This window comes from Ursus americanus, chromosome 35, assembly GCF_024610735.1.
Source record: "Ursus americanus isolate L20-20 chromosome 35, mUrsAme1.1.p, whole genome shotgun sequence".
Taxonomy (NCBI): domain Eukaryota; kingdom Metazoa; phylum Chordata; class Mammalia; order Carnivora; family Ursidae; genus Ursus; species Ursus americanus.
Genome location: NC_142161.1, coordinates 8358186 through 8384057, shown reverse-complemented (window position 1 = coordinate 8384057; position 25872 = coordinate 8358186). Strand labels below are relative to the sequence as shown.

The 25872-nt window shown below is 35.1% G+C and overlaps 1 long non-coding RNA gene and 1 pseudogene across 8 annotated transcripts in view; one reads left to right on the top strand and one right to left on the bottom strand.

Moving 5' to 3' along the window:
- Positions 1 to 25872, bottom strand: part of LOC123795723 (uncharacterized) — an 870146-nt gene that overhangs the window by 473158 nt on the left and 371116 nt on the right. For all 8 annotated transcript variants that reach the window (XR_015722996.1, XR_015722994.1, XR_015722989.1 and 5 more), the window contains one exon: positions 13262 to 13366. This is a non-coding gene — a long non-coding RNA (uncharacterized LOC123795723). The remainder of the gene's footprint in view (positions 1 to 13261; positions 13367 to 25872) is intronic.
- Positions 14125 to 18337, top strand: LOC123795686 (small ribosomal subunit protein eS6 pseudogene; annotated as a pseudogene).

Sequence of the window (25872 nt, the reverse complement as noted above, 5' to 3'; positions counted from 1 at the left end):
ACCTATTCTTTTCAAATTATTCCAAAAAATAAAAGAGGAAGAAAAACCTTCAAATTTATTCCATGAGGCCAATATCACCCCAATACCAAAACCAGATGAAAATACCACAAAAAAAAAAAAGAGAACTATAGGCCAATATCTCTCAAGAATATAGATGCAAAAATCCTCAACAAGGTATTAGCCAATCAAATCCAACAATACATTAAAAAAATCATACACGATGATTAAATGGGATTTATCCTGGGATGCAAGGGTGATTCAACATTTGCAAATCAACGTGATACATTACATCAGTAAGAGAAAGGATAAAAAACATATGATCATTTCAATAGACACAGAAAAAGCATTTGACAAAGTACAACATCCATTCATGATACAAAAACCAAAAAACAAAAAACCTCTGCACTGTAGGTCTAGAGGGAATATACCTCAATATGATAAAAGCCTTATATAAAAAATCCATAGCCAACATCATATGGAATGGTGAAAAACTGAGAGATTTTCCACTAGAGTCAGGAACAAGACAAGGATGTCCACTCTTACCACTTTTACTCAACATAGTACTAGTTCTAGCCACAGCAATCAGACAACAGAAAGAAATAAAAGGCATCCAAATTAGAAGGGAAGAAGTAAAACTGTCACTATTTGCAGATGACATGATACTATATACAGAAACCCTAAAGTCTCCACCAAAAAACTACTAGAACTGATTAATGGTTTCAGTGAAGCCACACTGTACAAAATCAACAGAGAAATCTGTTGCATTTCTATACATTAATAATGAATCAGCAGAAAGAGAAATTAAGAAAACAATCTCATTTACAATTGCACCAAAAACAATAAAATATCTAGGAATAAACCTAACCAAAGAGGTGAAAGACCCGTACTCTGAAAACTATAAAACACTGATGAAAGAAATTCAAGACGACACAAAGAAATGGAAAGAAATTCCATGCTCATGGATTGGAAGAACAAATATTGTTAAAATGTCTACCCTACTCAAAGCAATCTACAGATTTAATGCAATCCCTATCAAAATACCAACAGCATTTTTTTTTTCAAAGAACTAGAAGAAACAATCCTAAAATGTGTATGGAACCACAAAACACCTTGAATAGCCAAAGCAATCTTGAAAAAGAGAAACAAAACTGGAGGTATCACAATCCCAGACTTCAAGTTATATTACAAAGCAGTAGTAATTAAAACAGTATGGTACTGGAATTAAAAATAGACACACAGATCAATGGAGTAGAAAACTCCATCCAACAAGGGAAGAATGAATATACAATAGAAAAAGTCTCTTCAACAAATGGTGTTTGGAAAACTGGACACCAATGTGCGAAAGAATGAAACTGGACCACTTTCTTTCACCATACACAAAAACAAACTCAAAATGGGTTAAAGATCTAAATTTGAGGGGTGACTGGGTGGCTCAGTTGTTAAGCGTCTGCCTTCAGCTCAGGGCATGATCCCAGGGTCCTGGGATTGAGCCCCACATCGGGCTCTTCTACTGGGAGCCTGTTTCTTCCTCTCCCACTCCCCCTGCTTGTGTTCCCTCTCTCACTGGCTGTCTTTCTCTCTGTCAAATAAATAAATAAAATCTTTAAAAAAAAAAAAAAAGAGGATCTAAATTTGAGTCCTGAAACCATAAAAACTCCAGAAAAGAGCATAGGCAGTAATTTCTGACATCAACCATAGCAACATTTTTTTCTAGATATGCCCCTGAGGCAAGGGAAATAAAAGCAAATATAAACTATTGGGTCTATATGAAAATAAAAAGTTTCTGCGCAGCAAAGGAAACAATCAACGAAACTTAAAGGAAACTTACTGAATGGGAGAAGATATTTGCAAATGACATACCCAATAAAGGGTTAGTATCCAAAATATATAAAGAACTGATACAACTCAACACCCAAAAACCAAATAATATAATTTAAAATGGGAAGAAGACATGAATAGACATTTCTCCAAAGAAGACATACAAATAGCCAACAGGCACATGGAAAGATGCTCAACGTCATTTATCATCAGGGAAATGCGAACTAAAACTATAATCAGGTATCACTTCATACCTGTCAGAATGGCTAAAATCAACAACACAAAGAAACAAGAAGTGGTGAGGATGTGGAGAAAAAGGAACCCTCTTGTACTGTTGGTGGGAATGCAAACTGGTGTGGCTACTGTGGAAAACAATATGGAGACTCCTCAAAAAATTAAAAAGATAACTAACCTACAATCCAGTAATTGCTCTACTGGGTATTTATCCCCTAAAAATACAAAAAGCATGAATTCAAAGGGATACATTCTCCCTGATGTTTATTACAGCTTTATTTACAGTAGCCAACTATGGAAGCAACCCAAGTATCCATTGATAGATGAATGGATAAAGAAGAAGTAGTGTGTATATTGTATATACTGAATAATAATGGAATACCATTCAGCCATAAAAAAAGGATGAAATCTTGCCATTTGCAACAATATAGGTAGATGGGTAGAGTTAGAGAGTATAATGCCAAGCTAAATAAGTCAGAGAAAGACATACCATATGTTCTCACTCATATGTGGAATTCGAGAGACAAAACAAATGAGCAAAATTTTAAAGAGAGAGAGAGAGAGAGAGAGAGACCAATCAAGAAACAGACTCTTAACTGTAGAGAACAAACTGATGGTTACCAGAGGGGAGATTGGCAGGGTATGGGTGACATAAGGAATAGGTCTTAAAGGGTACACTTAACATGATGAAAACAATTTGTTGGCTTAGAAGTCTCTTCCATAGACTTTGTTTAGTTCACTTCTAACCTTTCAGTTCTCAGCTAGAATTTCACATGTTCAGAGAGGCTTTACCTATCCACAAAATCTAAAATCTTTTTCTCACTGTTTTATTCTATGAAAGTGCCTTGTCTACCTTAATCATAGCATTACTATTTGGTAATATTTTCATTTTTTCATAAAATTACATTTCTTCTGTTTTATTACTATTTAGTTTAGGCTTCTAGTTTAAATTATAAATACTCATATATATATGGAAGTCACATATTTGGTTTTAAGATATCAGATATATCACTCCCTTCAAAATGGAGAATGATGTAGAGAGAAATAATATACCAGACATAGAGATGTATAAATAATAAATGCTGCTCACGGTGATGGATGCTATATTAAGGTGAATGAATATGGAAATTCTGAAAAGCTTTCGTTTGAGTAGCTTACTGGTCTGGACATTTAGAGTGTTGTAGCAGTAGTATCATTTTTACCTTTATCTTCCCTGCCTCATCTCACTGAAAGCTTTCACTTTGAAATAATATTTTGGATAATAAGCCATTGGACAACATTTTTAAACATTGTTTTTATCTTCAATGCAAAAATCTTACTGATCATCATATCTCTAAATTTATTCTACAATCAAAATTAAAGGCTTATACAATCATAAAATACATCTAAATTGTGAAAAACAGAAGTCTTGTTGACATCTGAATAGCTAAAATACATAATAAATATTTCTTCCAAATAAAAATGTCTCAGAAATCACCTTGATAAGTTATTTTTCATGTTTGTTTTTGAAAATGAATAGATTCAGAACTAATTTTTAGTAATACAAATATATGAATGCATGAAACTGTAATAATAAACATTAATAATATTTACCACTGGTGAGATTATGGTTATTTTAATGTTTTTATTATGCTTTGTGTATTTTCTAAAGTTTTTAAAATGGGCATTAATTATCTGCATAATAAGTTTTTAATGATATAATCATTCATTCAAAAAATATTTATTGAATGACTGTATATACTTGAGTCTCTTTTAGGCTCTTAGATATATCAATGAGTAAAGCAGAGAAGATCTTTTGCCCTTATGCAGTTTATACTTTGGAGAGATAAGAGAGAGACAATGAGCAACATACATAATAAGTAACTAAATTACATAATGTCTTTAGAAGTTAAAAGTGCCATGGAATTAAAGGGAAAATCAAAGTAACATATGGTGGATCAGAACTATCTGGAGAAGGAGGTTGCTGCAATTTAACAGAAATGTCAAGAGAAGTAACATTTGAGTAAAACCTTGTAAGAGATACAGAGAGAACCACATTTCCTTCCAGAGGAAGAGAGAGCAACATATACATCCTAGGCAGAGGGAACAAATATAAAAGTGGCCCTAAGATCCCTGCCAAATTTGGGAAAGAACAAGGAGGCTAAAATGACCTACAAGGGATGAGTGGCAAAAAGAGGTGAGAGAGTCCAAGGTACTCCAAATGATTTTTTTTTTTCTCTCCCCATTGCAATATATACTGGGACATATTTCCCCGAGACATATCTATCTGAGACATCTCTCTATCTATCTATAAACTTATTAATCCCCTTAAAGAATTTTCTCTCATCCTGGCTGTGTCCCCATGCTGCCATGCCTTAAGTTGTTCCTCTGATGCTAAGTAAAAAGCCTTTTATATCAAAGAGAGATGCACTCAAGCCCTGGCTTTACCACTAAGGGAATATGTTCTTTATCAAGTATCTGCTTTCCCTAAGCTTCCATTTCCCTATACGGAAGATTCAGAAAATCATACTATCTGCTACCTGATTTTGTTCTGAGGATTAAAGCAGATGCTATTTAGCACAAAGAAAACACATAATGTTTAGCTCATAGCAAGCACCTGTGTTTTAGCTATTTTAATATCACTACTACTGTTACTATAATTATTGTTACACAACTGTTTCATTATTTTCCCCATGTTATCTCCCATTGTTCTCAAATAGAGGCTATCTGCTACAGATAAACTGGAATAGATGCCAATTTCACACTATGTTTATGCGTCTTTTGACTGTATCTAAATTCTCATTATCTGTATGCCTTACCAAGTCCATGGAGTCCATTTATGTGAATTTCCTATATACTTTCTACCACCTTGAAAATCCTATAGAACTTTATATCTATACCATTAGTTTGGCACTGGCCAATTGCTAACATCTAATGTTGGTTTTATTTCATAGCTTATAGCCTGCTTTTCCAACTGTCTTTAAGCTCCTTAAAGATAGGGAAACTACTTCTAAATAGTTATTATAAAAATGTCTTATACATGGCAGGCATTCCATCAATTTTGTTGATTTAGTGTTTAGAGAAAAAGATAATACATCCCTTTTATTACAAAACAGGGTAGTGTTTGCAGTCATGTCTGGGGTCACTTTGTTAATAAAAGAACTCCTGGCAGGATGTTTAAATTATGGTTATGCTTCTAACATACACTGCAAAAGGAAGTACTACAATTTTGTGCATTACTTCTTCATCTGGCCTGGAGAGAGAGGTGGTAGTAAAGCTGTTGGGGGTGATATAAAACTTTTAAAAACCTGCTGGAAAACCACAGAAAACAAAGTGGGAACCAGGACTGGAATGGCAGGAACATAGGTCTAGTTGCCAGAACTATTGTAAAGTAATAAAAGTCATTCCACCAACCCCATTTAGATCACTAACACCTGCCCCAGCTGCCTAGGAAGCTCTAAGTTCACTGTTGGCATACCCGAAACCCAGCTGCTGCCATGATTACATTATTTACCTCTGTGTGCCTCACCATAGAGTTGCCAATGCACATCAACTCCCAAAGTAATCCCTATAATTATAGTCTAAATTAAAAGATTGACTAAAAAAGGTCATGCATTTCCCATTTCATATACATACTTACAATTCATGTGGACATGAAAAGTGAGAACAAAAATCCTGGTTCCAGGACTGGTTTAGCCTTGTCTTAGATTTGGAATGGGAAGTAAAGGAATTCAATCTTGATAAAAGTAAAGTAGATAGTTTTAGGACTACAACACAGTATTAGGATATTCTCAGGAGTTCTTAATTATGAAATGGTTTATTAAAAATATTCGGCATAAGAGATTCCTTTTAAGTTTCTGATAAATAAAATTATAGCGTACCATGTGTAGTTACTTTAAAAGCTATAATTTTACAATATTATTTGGAAAATGATATATAGTTTAGAAATGTAATGTCAATTCATCTTTTTTTTTTTAAATGGAGTTCAAATCTTTCCAGTGTGTCATGATTGTGGGACTAATTAAAAAGGAAGGTAAACGATAATGTGGCTGTATTTTGTAGATTAATGACACAATAAATCGTTTAGAAAACTAACAAATAATTGCAGCAGAAAAACACTGATGAAGATTTTCCTTTATTCCCTCCCCAAAGAGAATTAATAAACAACGTATCCATTCTGTCCTGCTGGGTGGTTTAGTTAGAAGCACATGGGCTCTCGTGTTTCATTACCTGAGTTGAAATCCCAGCGTCACCAGTTGCCACCTTTATGAACAGTTCAGAAACAGGACCACTTCATGTCTCAGTAACACAGGGATGACGACAGCAGTAATAACTATGGCTTGTTGTGAGTATGCATGAGATAACCCATTTAAACATTAGGCGTAAGTGCTTAATGTCAACAATTATTGTGAAGATTAAATGAACACGTGCATTGTGGCATACACTTTCACCTGTTTGTATTTAGGTTTTAAGAATCATACACCTTACGAATTCTTAGAAATCAAGCTAAGACAAAATGCTCTAAACATCAGTCACATAAAGATTGGATCAGTTTATGATCTAAAGTCAAAGTAAGAATTATAATATTCAGCAGAATTGCAAAGAGACTCAGAGGAATCTCTAGTTTACATAAATTCCAAAAGATTTGCACTGTTCAAAATCAGTAAAAAAGGTGAGGGATAAACAATAAAATCTTTAATCTATCTCTTCTTAAGGAAAATAGAATCTTAGCTTAAGGAATCAGAATCTCAGTAGATTTTTGTCCACAGCAAGGAAGGAACCATACCTCATTATTTTAACACCTCTGTTTTCACAAGGTGATAACATTTTTTTTTTTCCTGCAAGCAAATGGGTTTTAAACTAGTTTCAGAATTAGGTAGTTATAGACAAATTTAACAATATATGGCTCATTTTTAAATGATGCATTGCATTATGTAGATGTGTTTGTAAAATGCATGGATGGTCTACTTACCTTTTAAAAAATATTGATAGAGAAAAATCATTTGCTGCATATTGGTTTAATGCATGTATATTTTATTATAGCATATGAAAATGACTGAAAACTGGAAAGTGAGGCATGGTAAAAAAATATCTGCAGAATCGCATGAAGGAAATCATACAGGATGGAAATGAAATGTAATTATATTTCCCATTGCTCTTGTATGGAAAAAAAATGGAGAGGAGAATATAAGGAAGATTGGAATCAATGTGCTGAGGACTCTAAGTATTAATGGGAGCAAAATATGTTCCATTGTGGGAGTGGAGAAAGTCTAAATATAACAAGAAATTTGTAGAAAGTCTAAAATACAACTAAGAAATTGGTAGGAAATAATTTTGTGGAAAGTAGCAATGATGATTTTGGAAGTGAAAAGCATTTTGGTGATTTCTTTTTTTTTTTTTTTTTAAAGATTTTATTTATTTATTCGACAGAGATAGAGACAGCCAGCAAGAGAGGGAACACAAGCAGGGGGAGTGGGAGAGGAAGAAGCAGGCTCATAGCGGAGGAGCCTGATGTGGGGCTCGATCCCATAACGCCAGGATCACTCCCTGAGCCGAAGGCAGACGCTTAACCGCTGTGCCACCCAGGCGCCCTGCATTTTGGTGATTTCTATGCAAGGAATATGTATGTACCTCTGTTTTAAATTTTATTTCACTTTAAATCACACATAAAATCTGAAAAACACACGAAGCAGAACATCTCCAAATAAAGAAATGTTAGTCTGCATTAGTTCTGATAACAGTGCCTCTGTTGATATAAAATTGTATGTGTATCTTAAACTCCCAAACACATATAACTTGAAAAAAACGAACAAGCGAATACTAACTTAGGCGAGGTGAGCAGGATGACCCATTTCTGAACAAGAAATATCAAAACTGTTTTGCAACTAAGAAGGTTCAGAATTACACAAAGGTAGGTGGAGTGTACTTAAAGGTAAACTCCTAATTATTCTATGGGAGAAGATAGATTTGGTGGTGTTAAGGTAACAACAATGGCAATAACAGTGTAAGAGCCACATTTCGAAGATGCATTAGCAATTCGAACTCCTTGGACACAGAAACAGAAGAACAATGCATAGGATGTGAGAAGTATTTCTTCTAGCATAATCACAGTGCTGTGTGCAAGCCTGGCCTCACTAAGTTAAAAAGACCTTGGAAAACTTGAAGAAGGTTTAAGGACAAGCAATAAACATGATTAATAGCTTGGAAAATAGAATCTCAGAGGAAAGGTTAAGGGAACTAATATTATTTAAGTTGGAAAATAGGCTGGGGAAACAAGTTGGTTTTCAATTACATGAAGGATTATTACATAGAAGGTGCTGATCGGTACTCCGATGCCACCGAGGGCAGAACAAGAATAAGTGAGCTTGAAACGTTGTATAAAGCGTTTAGGTTGGCTGAAAGAAAGAACTTCCATCAAGACTGCAAGCCATTAAAATGGAAAGTACTAAATTTCTTTTGTACAGACCTTTCAAAATGCACTTGAAACTCATTTATCTAGGAAAGTTTACATGAGGCCCAGCCTAACAAGTGGAAAGAGAAACACTTGAAGTTCTTACAAGGACTATCTTTCCTAAGTTTCCGTCCACTCTCTAAAGTCTGAATGTTTGTCTGATGAATTCGTGATAGTGCACAACAAGGAGAAAAGTGCTCCCAGATCAAAATCTTTGAAATACAGCTTAAATGTGCACATGCCCTTGTTTAATATAGCAACCTTAAGAAGCCCTGCAGCTCTAACACTCTCTGTTGTAGCTGTTCAAGCAATTTTAGCTTGTTATACTATTTCAAGTACGTGAGATTACTAGCAACTAATTGCATTTTTGTTTCTTGGTTTCTCATCTCCTTCTTTGCAATATATTTCTTGTTTGTTCTTTTAGAAATGAATCAAGCCAATTTAATATTCTTTCATAAGGTAATAAAAATAATATATTTTCTTCCAAAAGATTTTATTTGCTTAGAAAAATAGGCTATTCTCTGAACACCTGCACACTTAATTCTCTTGGAGTTAAATTATACAAGAATTCCATACCACTGATTTCTGGGGCTTGTGCTAACAAAGATAAATGAAAGCAGGGATTTCAATAAAATTTTGCAAACAATTCTGTTAGAGCTTGTCAAATACGCACAAGATAGGAGTTCTAACTCCTTTTATTTATGTGTCAATGTTATGAAAATCACTAAATGAAAGTATGGACTGTTGCATATAGTCTATACACAAAGGGATAAAAATGAAAACTCTAGCTGGAAGCTTTTAACTATTTCTTTGGTGATGATATTTATTTTTCCCCTGTAAAATATTCTATTTTCTTTAAAATGAATCATAAATAAATGAACATCTCCACCAAATACAAACAGGCAGTATAAATTGTATTATGAAAAAGACTTCTTTTAAAGAACATCTATTGCTTTCTGTTTGGGAAGTGCTTTGTAGTCATTAATAATTAATTCTTTACAATGTCAGTAAGAATGGAGGTGAGTGACAGTTATTATTTTCTCTTCTAGGATGAGAAAGGGAATCACAAAGAGATGAATTACCAAATTTACATAACAAGTTATTGAAAAGATGGAATTGCAACTTTGAGATCTTGACTCAAGGGTTTTGTGTTTTGATTTTCAAAAAGACTCTAAAAAGCTGACAAAGAGGGAACAGTTTAAAATCTGTACCAGAAAGCAAACCAAAAAGACGTTAATCTTCTACCACGTCTGATAACTAGTTCATGCTACAAGTCCTCATTTAGGGGAGAATAAGTATTTCCACAGTGTTATATTGTACTGTGCAGAGCAAGGCCAAGTAGCAGTCTCTTTCCCTTGGTAACTAAGGTAACATATATGATGGAGAGAAAGATAAACTTGAATGAGTAGGCATGCATGCCATACCAAAGAGAAAAGATGGTGGTGCTTATTATAATTTGGTATTCATCATATTTGTACAATCCATCTGAAAGTAAATGACTTTTTCATTATGTTAGCTCTGATTTATTTTCTTGGACTTTGGCATTTCCCCTCAAATTTAATCAGAGCCCCACTCTGAAGTTTAGAATTTCCTCCAGCCGTAATTCCTATGCCCAACACAGAAGGTCATCAGTTTCTGCTCATCATCTACTCAAATTTAGAATGAATTACGCTCACCAAAAATCAGATTGGGTTGCTCCGTCACAACTGTTTGGTACCCAACTGCCTCCTGCAATATCTCTATTAAGTCCACCTTCAACTCCCACCCCCTTTTATTATTCTGTTAGTATGCTCAGTACTCCAGCATTGTCCTCAAATTAGGGCCATACCAAAGACTTGGCTATCCACAATTTAGAGAATAATCATCACAATAGTTTCCTATTTGTAATCGGCTCCTTGTATTACCACCACCCACTTAAAGTGCTCCTCCGTATTTGGGATGACTTTTTTGGAATAACTAACAATTTCACCTAGAACTGTGATGATGGTATTCTTTCAACCTCAAACAAAGTATTATCCATGTTCACATAACCTAAAAAGAAGGATACATAAATAATACAGTTATATTTGCCATTTAGAACAAAAAATAGAAGTCTGCCATTTTGTTATGTATGATACAGTTTCAATATTTGCAAAGGTTATTTTTTTTTACAATAAAAACCTATTTTTTGCTTCCTTTTTACAGAGTGTAGATTTATTATTTTGTGTGAAGTATTTGAGATATCACATCAACAGTTCTTTTAATGTCAATGGGAATCAAAGCTCCTGAGTTATTCAAGACATGGGTTTCTTTCCTTTTTGTTACTATGAGACCGCGAAGAGTCTATGATTACTCAGAGAAGAGAAATGTCCCTTTACTGGGAAGGTCCTGAACTAAGCTTTATTTGGAATACTTTTTGGACACTATACATTGGGCTTCCTGGCAATATGCTTTGAGGTTATACCTACAGGTAATTATTAAATCTCCCAACAACCTAGGAAATTAATGTCTTCTTGTATTTCTCATTTCTCATTTGTGAATGGCTGTAGATTGCTAACTTCCCAAGAATGCATCGCAGAATCTAAGAGGTATGTATACATACTAACATCATCAGATCATTACTCAACAAAAAATCAGGACTTCTTGGTTTTTACTTGAAAGCATTACATGATAAGATGCTCAAATTCCTTAAACTCAAAGGAATTTACTTTTATCACCAAATGATAGGACTGAGAAGAAAACAATCATCATCTCTCTTAATGTTACAATTCTAGATTCCTAAGAGTTCTTTTCATAGTAAAGTAATACAAAAGATACAGTGAATTGGACAGACTTACTCCAAGTAGCAAATCATTTTAACTATTACTGAACATAATCATTAGAAGCATATATCTAAATCTTGAATTATATGTAAAAAGCCAGTAAATAAAGTACTTTCTACCATTACTTACCCATTGCATGATAAGTATCCTTAACATAGGCCTTAGCGTTCCATGTAAGGGACAACTGGGAAAGGCCAGAGGCCATTGAGAAACACTGTGCAACTGTCTTTTTGTCACAGTCCTCAGAAGAGAAGAAATCAGAGTTCAAAGGCATGAAATTCATAGGAATTTGAAATGCCAGAAAGTTGTCAGCTTTCTCTTTGTGTTTTTTTACCTATAAAATTGTTGTATCTGCACACAAATTTCCTAACCCTACAGGAAAGGGCTCATGCAATATTGAGCAGGGCAGGCTGTGACATTGACATTAACTTATTTCTCTATTAAGTACCATATTTATATGGAACATGATAAAAGATACTAAAAGCCAAAATATCTAACATGTAAACAGCACAAAAACTCCTGTGAACATTTCTTATATTTAAGCCAGTGGTGCTGATAGCCTTCAAACTTTTTTTTTTTTTTTAAGATTTTATCCATCTACTTGACAGAGAGAGAGAGAGAGCACAAGCAGGGGGAGGAGAAGAAGGAGAGGGAGAAGCAGGGAGCCGATGCAGGGCTAATTCCAGGACCCCGGGACCATGACCCAAGCCTGAGGCAGATGCCCAACCATCTGAGCTACCCAGGTGCTCCAGCCTTCAAACTTTTTTTTTTAAATTTTATTTATTTATTTGACAGAGCAGTGAGAGAGGGAACACAAGCAGGGGGAGTGGGAGAGGAAGAAGCAGGCTCATAGCGGAGGAGCCCGATGTGGGGCTCGATCCCATAACACTGGGATCACGCCCTGAGCCGAAGGCAGACGCTTAACCGCTTTGCCACCCAGGCGCCCCCAGCCTTCAAACTTTTGACTTTTGAGTACTTTATGAATTCACATTGCTTTGCTAAAATGCTTGTATTAAGTGAAAGGTATTTAGGAGGAAGACTATGTAGCAGCCAGCACATGAGAAGAGGTTTAAATATTGTCATCTCTTATCAACTACATGATTTATTTATTTATCCTAAGATACACCTCTAACTTCTTTCTTTTCAGTTTATATAAGCAGATCTAGATTTAAGTCATGGAAGAGAGAAACCGTATGCTTTAATCTTTACATCCCCTCTGCCTGTCGTATTATCCTAACAGTGCTTGAAGGTTTGCTTTACCTGCATTATCTCATGAAATGTTTACAACAACACTAGGAAAATATTGTTTTCTGCACTTTAAAGATGAAGAAAATGGCATAGAGACATATGAAGCAATTTGCTCAAGGTTACAAATTTCATAAGCAGCAGAACAAAGAGAAATACAGGAAGTCTGATTTGAAAAAAACCACTCATAACTACTATGTATTACTAAAGTAGTAGGTACTGAAGTACCTTACATACAGTAAAATTGTATGTAAGCATATACACACACACATAGACACACACACACATACAATTATATATATCTTGCAAGTGACAAATAAATAGTTCTACTTGCTCCCTACTGAATGGTATATTACCTTTTGGCAAGTCTTACAAAATACAATCCCACCTCAATAACCCAGAGAAATATTTAAGCTCTCTTGAGGTTGTGATTACACAGAATTGACTTACGGTTACATATGCAGAATAGAGAAGAAATCAATGCACAATAACTTTTTAACAAGGGATAGCTTCTGACAAGAATTGCCACAGTGTTTGGGGAACAATAGAAACTTATGACATCTTGTTTTTGAGTAAAATCAATCACCAGGATACAGCAAGAATGTTTCTAAATTATGAACTATAATCCATAATGTGCTGTAAGCTTCATTTTCCAAATGTTGGTCAATGTTTTTACAAGAGCAGTATCACCAGAGATGAAAAATATAAATTTATATATACTGTATGCACTTACCCCAGTCTTCTTCAAGGAGCACCTTGCAGGGTGCAGTCGTGCAGAATGCAGAATCATCAAGTACCTGAACTGAACTGGATTCGCAGAAGTTTGAGCATCACCTCCCTAAGACAGAAAGAGGGTTGACAAAGAAGATAAAGCAAAGGAATCGTTTTGCCAGGTTCTCCTAGAAGAAGACAATGAAAATTCATGAGCTAGTCAAGTTTACATTGTACTGCATTTTTCGTCATATTACGTCACCATGTAATTATGGTGAGAAAGATAAATAGACTTAAAATGAATCGAATAATTAAAAATGGATTGAAATTTTATTTATAGAGATAAACAATAAAAGAAAACAAATGATACTTAGGCAATGTCACATTTAGAAAAGTGTAGGTTATAAGAGGATTAAAATCCACAGAGAAACAGAATGAATGGCTATGCAGTTGTGAAAATAAAGCATTGAGGAAACAGCTTGTTGAGCTCTATTAATTCAAAATTTGAGGTGGTGAGACACCTACATGACTTACTACCTCATTTTCCATAAGTTAAAAAAAATCTGGTGTTGAGGGGCTAAAAATATGACAATAAAACTGCAGACGTGGAGTACACATTGGCTAAAGAAAAGGAAGAAACTTGATCAAATATTATTTTGCTGATGATGGAAGAGAGAATACGCTTAATTGTAAAAATCAGAAGCTTTCTTAACAACACGTGATTATTGTGTCTGTAACAGGGAATAAAAGAGAAAGCAAGCATAATTTAAGAAATATATAATTTATTCAAGTTTGGTATGGACTACTCTACCAAAATTAGGTGAATTTTTGTGTGTAGTATTTTTATTTGTAAACATTGTATTTGGTAAAATGTTTAAGTGAATGATGGATTTGAGTAAGTTTATGATAGTATTCATTCTATAAACATGCTTTATGAGTAATTTATGTCAATAAATATACTAGAATAAATGTATAGAGAAATAATTTAGATGCAATCACTTCTTTTTAGTACATAGTTAAAATAATGGAAACGAGTGAAATTTCAGGATTACATATAAGTGCTGATGATGAAAGGGGATACAATATGAAGTGGGAAAAGAAGTTAAAAATCTTTACTGAGTGGCTTAATAGTTGAGACTTCAATAAAGAGTAGGAGTTTCATGGGCCCATAAAAAGGGAAGGATATTTAAGGCAGAGGAAATAGCTGAGAGAGTTCAGGAAGATGTGAATTACACATAATTTTCAGAACTGGAAAAGTAAATTTCATGATGTGTTCAAGTTAATTTTTACCATGAGGAAATTTATGATCAGTCACCATATGGGAAGTATAGAAAAACACAACTTTAGTTGAAAGACCAAAGGCAGTATTACGTAAACACAGACTTTTTAGACCAAAGTTACCTATGAAATTCTAGATTGCTCAAAGTAACAGTCAAAACGGATTCCAATACAGTCATAAGTATTGAACAGAGTTAATTGATCAAAAAAGCTAAGCTCTTGCCAAAGGTATGTTTCAGTACTATAGCTTGCTCTTTTGCGTAGCGCCTCGGAGGCAGTAGGCTGCTTTAGGATGAAGCTGAACATCTCCCAGCTGCTGGCTGCCAGAGACTCATTGAAGTAGATGGTGAATGCAAACTTTGTACCTTTTATGAGAAGCGTATGGCCACAGAAGTTGCTGCTGAGTCTCTAGGTGAAGAATGGAAGGGTTACATGGTCCAGATCAGTGGTGGCAATGACAAACAAGTCTTCCCCATGAAGCAGGGTATCTGGACCCATGGCTGTGTCTACCTGCTGCTGAGTAAGGGGGCATTCCTGCTATAGATCAAGGAGGACTGGAGAGAGAAAGTGCAAATCTGGTTGAGGTTGCATTGTGGATGCCAATCAGAGTGTTCTCAACTTGGTCACTGTAAAAAAAAGGAGAGAAGGATATTCCTGGACTCACTGGTACTACTGTGCCTCGACACCTGGAGCCCAAAAGAGCTGCCAGAATCTGCAAACTTTTCAGTCTCTCTAAAGAAGATGATGTCTGCCAGTACACTGTGAGAAAGCTCCTGAACAAAGAAGAAACCAAGAACCAAAGCGCCCAAGATTCAGCATCCTATTACTCCTCATGTCCTCCAACACAAACATTGGTGTGTTACAAATAAGATCAGACACACACACACACACACACACACACACACACATACAAAGGCTATAGCTTGATGATGATAGATTAGATAGATAGATTAGATAGATGATAGATAAACATTTGCATCCAATGTATGTAGAATAAGAATTTAGAACAATACTGAATGGTGGGAGGAATGAGCTTATTTTCTGTAGAACATGCTTCCTAGACTTGTCTCTGGATCTCTTAATGTGAGAAAATGGCAAGAAAATGGATGGGAACTGGGGACAGGAACAGGGAGCTGGAGATTGCATTTATAAAGCTTATTAGCAGCTTTGAACATATTTCTGCAAATCATTCAAAAAGAAGAAATATTTTTACCCCGACTGCCAGCATGTGGTTGCTGCTATTATATATAATAACTTATTTGCAGAAAATTACAGAAACAAAGAATGTAGGCTTTGAAATCAGAATCCTGAATTCAAAATCATGACCTCTCACTTAATATTTGAGAAAGTTAACTGACTTCTTTCGGCCTCTGATCCCTCTTTTATCTTGCAGATAATAATGCCTGACTCACAACATACCAGGAAGACAATGTGAGGCCACCCATGTAAGCAGCTTAGCATATTATTAAACATGTTGTACACCTGCCATGAGAAGGTGAGTATGGTGTTTGGAGTGAGAGACCCTCTATTCTCCAGGTTTCCTTGTCAAGGGAATTCAGGAAAAGAAATGTCCTGAATTTTTTCCTCATTCCTCACACTACTTGGTGAGGGTGAATAAAGAAACTCAGCTTGTTTGTTTCTGCCTTTTCTAGATTCTCTCTCTTTTGAATTGGCCTGCCTATAGAAAAAATGCATTTTGGCCTGATCGCCCCATGTGGGAAAATTAATAGTGACTCCTGTGTCTTATTTCTCATTTGGTTCCTGAACTTCACGGAAAAAACAATAATGTTAAGTCTCCTTAAAACCCAACATGTGATAGCTAATATTTTATTAACAAGCAAGCATAATGCATTACCTCTTATCATTTAGAATTTAGAAATGCTTTCTATAATTGTCTTTTAAGCAGTCAGTTTAAATTATAAATTTTAATTTAAAGTGGTATTTAATAATTACAACTTTAAAAAGTTTAAAGCGGTTCCAGGACAATGCTAAGTCTGTACTACATGGAAATAAAATGTATCATCAGAAATGTCATCATGGAAACAGTATTATTTGAATAGTGAAACTTAGAGATTTATAACATTAACGGATATCATGGGGTGATAATGACAAGAATATTAGTTATTTATACGACATTGTGTGGCAGAGATGGTTAACTCAATTAGATCCTGGTGGTATTAAAGTCAAGGTCACATATTTAATTTCCGTATGGGCCAGTATACTCCTGACTGGGAAAACTTTGCTCTCTACTCACGGACTGCACCCCTAACCCCAATCTGTTATTTCTCAATTATGTGCCATTAATTGATGCAATATCCTACTGATAGTGGGTCATCTGTGCCATCTGCATAAATGAAGGACAGCATGTCTATGAGGCAGCCGACAGAGAACAACTTGAAGCCCACAGTGCCAGAAATTTCACTAATAACCTATAGTTTTCTTCAGGAAAAAAAAAAAAAATAGCTCCAAATTTTCCAATGGAGAATTAACTGCAAACATTATTCAAAAGTAGATTGGAATCAACTCACAGTCACTTTCTGTTTTAAAAGTGAGGCAAATACCATAAGACACTCCTAACTATAAGAAACAAACTGAGGGCTGCTGGAGGGGAGTAGGGTGGGTGGGGGGATGGGGTAATTGGATGATGGGCATTAAGGAGGGTGCTTGATGTAATGAGCACTGGATGCTATATGCAACTGATGAATCACTAAATTCTACCCCCCTGAAACTAATACTACACTATACATTAGCTAAATTGAATTTAAATAATTTTTGTAAGTGTAAGGCAAGTAGAAGCATAATAGCCTAGTATGCTTTTTTTTTTTAACTTATACTCAGCATGTATTTATCCGATAAGATGTTCTCTCATGTAGCACATTTCCTAAGAAAGGAGACTTTTTTAGTTTGCCATTGCTGTTTATTTACTAACTCAGTGCTCCCTTGTAGTAGTTCTAAATCCTATAGGGAATTTGTAGTATATCCCAGCGCCATTCATTTATCATTAATTATTACAGCATATATGATTAACAGACACACTGTGACATACAAAGGAAGTAGGTGGATTCTTCCTCATCCTCACTTGCTAGTGAGAGAGCTAAGTTCTATATTCTGGCAAAGAACTGATCCAATGTAATATCATAATGTAAAGTCTACAAACTAAGACAGTTTAAACAGAGGTAGACAAAGACGTCTAAGCCCTACCTTTAATTTAATTATTTATTTATACATTATTTAATTCTTTTATGTCATCCTCCTCATTAGGAGATTTTCCAAATAAGCTACTTATAAAAACCTTTAAGGAAGAGATTGATGGAAACCACTTAAACTCATTAATTTATACTAAAAATGTTTCATCTATGAGTATAAGGATTCAAGGTGCCATCTATCTAGGAGATAGAAACACCTGTCTCTGTTATATTTCAAGTAGCCGTGACCACATGGAACAGAATTATATGTGTATATGTTAGGGTATAGTGAGACATCAGGACACTCTAGATAAATATTTCTTCAAAACATCTGTGTTAGAGACATTGTACTAATAACAAAAGATTTAACAAAAAAAACCTCTTAAGTCCCTATTTTCAACGATTTGATATCCTAATGGAATAGGGAATAAAAAGTTAAAAAAAAGGGAGGGGGAGGGATTACTGTTGAGATGAGAATATCTCTAAGAATCACGTGGAGTTTGATTTAAATGTTATGAAACTGTCTGAGCAGGTCCCTTGAAACAAGTTACTTCATCATCAGGCTCAACTTCTGCGTCATCTGTGGAGCCTTTCCCAAGTATAAAATAGAGAAACCTCTCACGGATTTTGTATGATTTCTGGAGTTTGTCTCTACTGCTACACTCATGAGAATCTATGCTTGATTTCTGTTTACCCCTCTGCTTGCCTGAGATGGCAGTGCCCAAGTTGACTGTGGACCCCACATACTAAAAACAGCACAGCTTCTGTCAGACTGGCTCTCTCAATGAATATGTGGAACCGAACCCGAGTCACATCTTTAAATCAACTTGAACTCTTATGAGAGCTAAACCAGTATCTTGAAACACTTATAAATTTTTGGATCTATATGCTACTTTAGCCTAGACTTTCACAATTAATATATTCCATACGCATCCTGAACACGCCCTTTAAATAACTTTTACTTTACCACTGCCACTCTTAGAGACTATATTAATCTGTGTTCCCAGATAAACAAACCCAATAAATTATAGAGATTAGATAGAGAGATATAGGGATATAGAGATAGGTATAGTTTATTATAATTAATTGGCTCATGCAGTTTTGAGAAGTCCTAAGATCTGCAAGTTAGAGACCCAGGAAAGCCAGTATAGTCTTAGTCCAAGTCCAAAGGCAGGAAGAGACATATGTCTCAGCTCAAAGACAGGCAAAGAAAGCAAATTTTCCCTTCTTCTGCCTTTTTGTTCTATTCAGGCCTTCAATGGATTAGATGAAGTCTCCCTCCCCCCCAACTCCCCCCCCCCCACACACATTGGGAAGGGCAATCTGCTTTACTCATTCTACAGAAGCAAATGTGAATCTCACTTAGAAACACTATCACAGACACACCCAGAATACTGTTTAATCAAATACCTGGGCATCCCATGGCCCATTCAAATTAACACATAAAATTAAACATCACAGAGAATATTCTTCAAAACTGAACATTATATCACAATGGTAACCTGATCAGTGAACATTAGAGCAGGATTATTACCTCCTTGATGCTAAATATTGTATTTCTACTAATATAACCTAAATCCAAATTATAATTTTTTGAAGCCAACTTACACTATGTCTTTTAAGGGTCACACACTTCAGATATTTGATCAGCATGTTATTCACAATCTTATTCTCATAGTTTTAGAAAGATAGGATTACATCAGAACAGTCTAGAAAGTGAGAAGATACTTTCTTCATCTTGATTTTAATTCAGAAAACATTTTAGGGGTGCCTGGGTGGCTCAGTCATTAAACGTCTGCCTTCAGCTCAGGGCATCATCCCAGGGTCCTGGGGATTGAGCCCCACATCAGGCTCCTCCGCTATGAGCCTGCTTCTTCCTCTCCCACTCCCCCTGCTTGTGTTCCCTCTCTCGCTGGCTGTCTCTCTCTCTGTCAAATAAATAAATAAAAATCTTAAAAAAAAAAAAAAAAGAAAAGATTTTAATAAAAAAGGTGATTTTAGACATCATTTTGTATGAGAAAGGCTATATCCCTTTTCCTGCTGCAAGATAGCCATTTATTTTTGTCTGAGATAGAAAATATGGATGCTTACAATAAAAAAAAATCAAAGAAAAGCATCGTCTGAGTTTACATTGTGCGGCTACAAAATACTGTGACCAACGGGTCATAACCTATGATCTTCAGGCCTTGCCATTAATTTACTCCCCTCTGAAAAACAAACAAAATAGGTCATATTTTTCTTATAGAACAAATGGAATATTTAACTATATTCAATTAGCCTTTGGTTAAAGCAATAGGCATTAATGAAAAGAGTAAATAGAACAGACCTAATATGTAAGTTCCTTCACTGAAGGCAAATTTCTTCTTTTGAAGAAAAAATTCTTTGAAGTGAAAAATTCTTCTTTTGCAGGCCTCTTCAGTCTGGTATCTGGTCTTCAGATAACACTATTATTTTTCTACTCCCACAAAAAAGAATGAACTTAGAATTGTTTCCAGGTTTTTAGCCCTTAGAAAATCATAGATATCAGCAATGATAGACTATGTTCCATTTCCTTTAATGACAAGATAACTGAGTGGTAAAAATAGTTCAGCATACTGGTGAACATAAAATTAGATTTGACAATTCACGAAACACAACTCATATAGGAAGAAACTGCTCGTTGCTTTAGAACTAGGTGATAGTCTAATGAACCAAATCAATCCATGTTCTAGGCTTACAGTCCTCTCTGGTTCCTTAGGTGACATGTGAAGACTGTTCAATGTGTTATAATTAAAAAAAAAAAACTTAATTCACTTTTCTTTCTTTCTTTTTTCAAGATTTATTTATTTATTTGAGAGCGGGGGGGGGGGTGCGGTAGGGGGTGGGGAGAGGCAAATGGACAGGGAAAGAATCTCAAGCAGACTCCCCGCTGAGTGCAGAGCCCAAGCCGGGGCTCAAATTTACGACCCCAAGATCATGACTTGAGCTGAAATCAAGAGCTGGATGGTTAACTGAGCTACCTAGGCGCCCCAAAACTTAATTCACTTTTGAGTATCAGAAGTGACGCTAGAAATTATTTAGTCTAAAATACCTAGTTATTTTGCTATTAAATATCATAACTTACTCTTCCTTCTTTAGAATTGTAAAGGTCCCAGGGGTAGAGATATTTCCTTATTGTATTCACTGATGTATCCCAAAAGCCTAGAGCAATCAGTGGTATACAGTAGATGCTTTATAAATATCTACTGAATTACATAAAAGATTAAATAAATTATTTGCTTGGTCATCAAACTCATCTTTCTGTTTTTAATATGCCAAGTACCTTCTGGTTTCAGGGGCTTTGTACAAGTTTTTCCATCTCCTTGCAGGTCTCTTTCCTTCCTTCCTTCCTTCCTTCCTTCCTTCCTTCCTTCCTTCCTTCCTTCCTTCCTTTTCTGGCAAGTCTTTTCATACAGCTCTCCCTTACTCATTGTGTAGGTCTCCCATCTAATAGCACTTTCTCATTGAGGCCTTTTCTGAGCACTGAAGTGAAAGCAGAGGGTTTCTCCTCTGGTCTCACTTTAATACACTACTCTAATTTTCTTCACAGCATATCAGTTTTATCACACTGGAATATGTATATTGAGGGTGAAGATCGCACATGTCTTCCTAACTGTACTCCGTTACCTGGAAGAGGTTCAGAGCAAATTAGGTTTTTGAAATAAATATACTTGCCGGTTGCTAAAAATACCACTATGTGCCTGACACTTTGCTCACCACTTAACATGGACTAGTGAACAATTTGTTCTCATGGAACAGACAGAAAGAAAATGAGCAAAAAGCCATTTTTTACCAAGTTATTATAAGAGTTATGAAAGAAATAAATATGGCAATATGGTAGAGAATAAAAAGGGAACGCATAGATTTTTTGAATGGCAAAGACCTCTCAAGAGCTGACACAAACAAAAACCTTAAAGACGAGGTTTCTCAAACACACCTTGCTCTTTTTTCACGAGGCCAGGGATATTGGCAAAGACTAGGTCAGATAGGGACTTAGAATAAGAAGCTTAGATTTCATTCTAAGAGCCATAAAAACAACTAAAAATAGGCATTTGCTTTGCTTTAAGAAGCTTTCTGGTTCTACTGTAGACAAAAGATTTAAAGGGGGAAAAGGGGAAAGTGCAGATAGAAACTGTTCCAGAAGTCTGGTAGCTGACCTAGAGTGATAGCAGTAGAGATGGGGAGAAGAGGCTGGATTTCAGGTACATTTGAGAAATAAAATTCACAGGATACAATGATTACCTCTGGAATAATCATAGATGATTATGTTGCCATATAATTTGGCATCTAAATGGGACACTTTTGACAGGAAAATGAGGCAGTATTAACAATTAGACCTGGACAAAAGGGGTTGTCCAAGGCAAACCAGGAGGTATAGTCACCCTCATATTTTTTTTAATATTTGGTGAATGACAATATTTTTCATTCAAATGGAGGCAATTAAGGAAGGAAAAGGTAATGAGGAATTGGGCTAAAAGGTATTGTTTGGAAAATTAAGACAGAAAAATCTGAATGTGAAAAAACACTGAGCTAGAAACAGCATGACAGGGTTTGGACCATACAATAGTTCAGATATAATTTAAATTTGACCAGCATGTAAAAGACATGGGCTACTATTCATCATATGCTATTATTAATCATTAATTTGTAGGGGTACAAGTTTATTACATTTGTCTAATATATTCTTTGTCAAAATAACATATTAAAAAGCTAGTATAGTTTTCTAGTTGCTGAAATTAACATCTTAAATTCCAATTGTTTAATCCCAATAGTTTTAAAAGGAATCATGATTCTTTAATTATAAATACTTAGAAATGCTTTAAAGAAAATTGGAGAGTCAAAGAATTTATTTTGCTGAGTTGCTCTTGAAAAAATGAAGGAACTGATGGCAAACCTTATTCATACACTAATAACTATTAGAATAGAAAATATTGATGAGTTTTTGATGTAACTTGAATTTAAATGTCTAAAGAGACTCAGAAAATCCCTATATCTATTTACTCCAGATTGGATCTGAAAGTCTATTTTCATTCAATTTCTTAGCATTATTAGTAGTGAAATATAAAGCCAGGATTACTGACCTAAGTGAGCCATCAGATTTAGAAAAACCTATATATCGCATAACATTGAATACAGATTACCAGGCAAGTGACTGTTATTTCGAGTTTAGTCAAGTTTGACAGGGTTTTTATGACTGGTCCAAGAAATGAATTACTGGGTTCATCTTTAGAAAGAATCTGTTCACTGCAGCCTTAATATGAAAGTTGTACTGAAAATTCATACCCATAGCAGGTACAGTAAATGGAATTTTCCCCATAGATTAGGATATGAAATTATTATTAAGAACTGTTTCCAGTCAAAACATTGTTTTGATGTAGGAGCCCTGATATAACAAGCCTTATCTACTTATTTATGCTTTACCTTCCCACAATTTGATCACTGTTTAAATGCATAACACTGTGCACATCTGCTGTCCTGATGGATGGGCTTGCTGCAGATCCAGTACAGCTAATGAAAAGATGGCACAAACACTTACAGGATACATAAAGATTTATGAATCAATAAGAAAGCCCGAAATGCTAAGTTCCAAAAAATTTTTTTTTTTTTCAGAAGATAGTGGGCTAATTTGAGACAAAAATTTCCACTTAATTTCACTATATGAAATGAAAAGTTGTATTATGCTCAGAGAATTGTGGTTCCAAATGTTTCTACTTTCCTTTTTCAGTTTGGAATATTCTAGTATCTCTCTACGTGACTAAATAGGTTAATGCAGAGAATATATTCCAAAATCACTCTGGGCTAGACTTCTTAGTATTTTTTGAACTTTTTATTGAGGAATAAGGTATATGAAGGAGAGGGCACAAATCACGAGGGTAGAGCTGGGTGACCTTTCATAAACCAAACACACCCATGTGACCAGCAGCCGGGTCAAAGGACAACTTTACTGGGACTCCCATATAGGCAATCACATAATAAAGGTAAACCGCTTGACTTTTAACATAATGAAGATTCTTTTGTTTTTGAACTATATGCAAAAGGGCTCTGACAGTATGAACTCTCTTGGGTACGACTTCCTTCATGCAATACTCTATTTGTGAGGTTCAGCCATACCAGTGAAGGCATTCACAGTATGCTCAGTCTCATATGTTATTATCCCACATGTGAATATACAATATATTTTTATCCATTTTACTGCCAGTAGGAATATAGCTAGTTTCAGTTTTTAGCTATTATATACAATGCTGATGTGAGCATTCTATAATTCAGTGAATGTGTGTATATATTTCTGTTGAGTTCATACTTAGAAGAGGAATTGCAAAAGAATAGTGTATGCAAATGATCACTGCTAATAAATAGCGCCAAACTGGTTTTCAAAGTCATTATATCAATTTTTGTTTCCACAACTTTACCAACATTTGCCATTGACTTCTGTTTCATTTTAATAGTAGCATATTGTAGTTACATTTTGTAATTTTTGAAGATGAATGAATTTAAACACATGTTTATTGGCCATTTGAATATCCTTTTTTAAAAGTGCTTGTCTAAATCTTTTGCTTAATTTTCTATTGGATTTCTGTCTTTTTCTTACTGATTTCCAAGGGTTCTTTAAATATATCCTGACAAGTCATTTGCAAATATATGTATTACAAATATCTCACTCTGTGGGCTGCCTATTCACACTCTTACTGGAGGGAGTTGATCTTAATGTAGTCTAATAACTTTTATTTTGGTTATAATTAAAGCTGTGTTCATCCTATTTAAGAAAATATGGCATACCATATGGCTATGAAGCTATTCTCTCATGTTTTCTTCTAAAATATTTGGTTTTATTTTTCACATTTCAATCTGCAGTTCCTCTGGAGTTGATTTTCATGTATGATGTAAGATAGTAATTTACCTTTTTTTTATGGCAAGGCAATTGACCTAACATCATTTATTGAAAGACCATTACTTCCTCACTACCTTGCAGTGTCACCTTTGTCTTAGAATGATTGCATGTATATAGTGATCTGATTCTGTACTGTTGATTCTTTACAACTGATACTTCTTTCATTGTGGATGGCAGAGAAGCAGGAGCTACAAAATGTTTAAATTTATTTTCAACTGGAATTTTTTTTTAAAGATTTTATTTACTTATTTGACAGAGAGAGAGCACAAGCAGGGGGAGCAACAGGGAGAGGGAGAGGGAGAAGCAGGCTCCCCACCGAGCAGGGAGCCAGATGGGGGGAGCCTGATGCGGGGCTCGATCCCGGGACCCCGGAATTATGACCTGAGCAGAAGACAGACGCTTAACCAACTGAGCCATCCAGGTGCCCTGACAACTGGAATTTTAAGACCAAAGATAGGAAATGGCTTTCTCAAATATTACTTTAGTTACAAAATAAAAGTTTCCAAAATTCAAAGCCAAAATAAACATCTCTAAACAGATTTTATATAATTGTATTTTAACAAAATATATTTTGAGTTTTGCTATAGTTAAAATAAAGTACTATGATATTGCAATGAATTGATTTCAACTTATTTACTGAAAAAATATGTTTTGGACAATTTTTGTTTTATATATAAATCTTTTATTATGGTTAGATATATAGTCTACATGGAAGCTTCTTTTTATAGACTTTTTTCCTTTCACAAATTCAAATATGGCATGTGTTTATTTTTGGTTTATGTAAATTGAAGTCTCATGAGAAGGTTTTCTTTAGAGTTATACATGGGTTTCTAGAAGTAACTTGTTGTTTTTTGAAAAAATTGGCATGATTTGAATGAGGTTTAATTCATGGTCCATTCTTCTTCAATATTTTTTTTCCTTTTTCTTCCTTTTTTTTATTTTAGAGAGAAAGAGAGAGAGAGGGTGAGTGGGGGGTGGGGGAAGGCAGAGGGAGAGGGAGAGAGAATCTTAAGCAAATGCCATACCCAGTGGTGAGCCTGATGTGGGGCTCAGTCTCAGAACCCTGAGATCATGACCTGAGCTGAAATCAAGAGTTGGACACTTAACTGACTGAGCCACCCAGGTGCCCCATTTTTTCTCAATATTTTCTTATTGGGCTCTGGGTTTGCTGCCTTGCTTAGGGAAATATCACTCACATTAAAGAACTCTATGTACAGTGTGGGATAGAGGTTGATCATTCTCTTGCAGAAGAATAGTAAGATA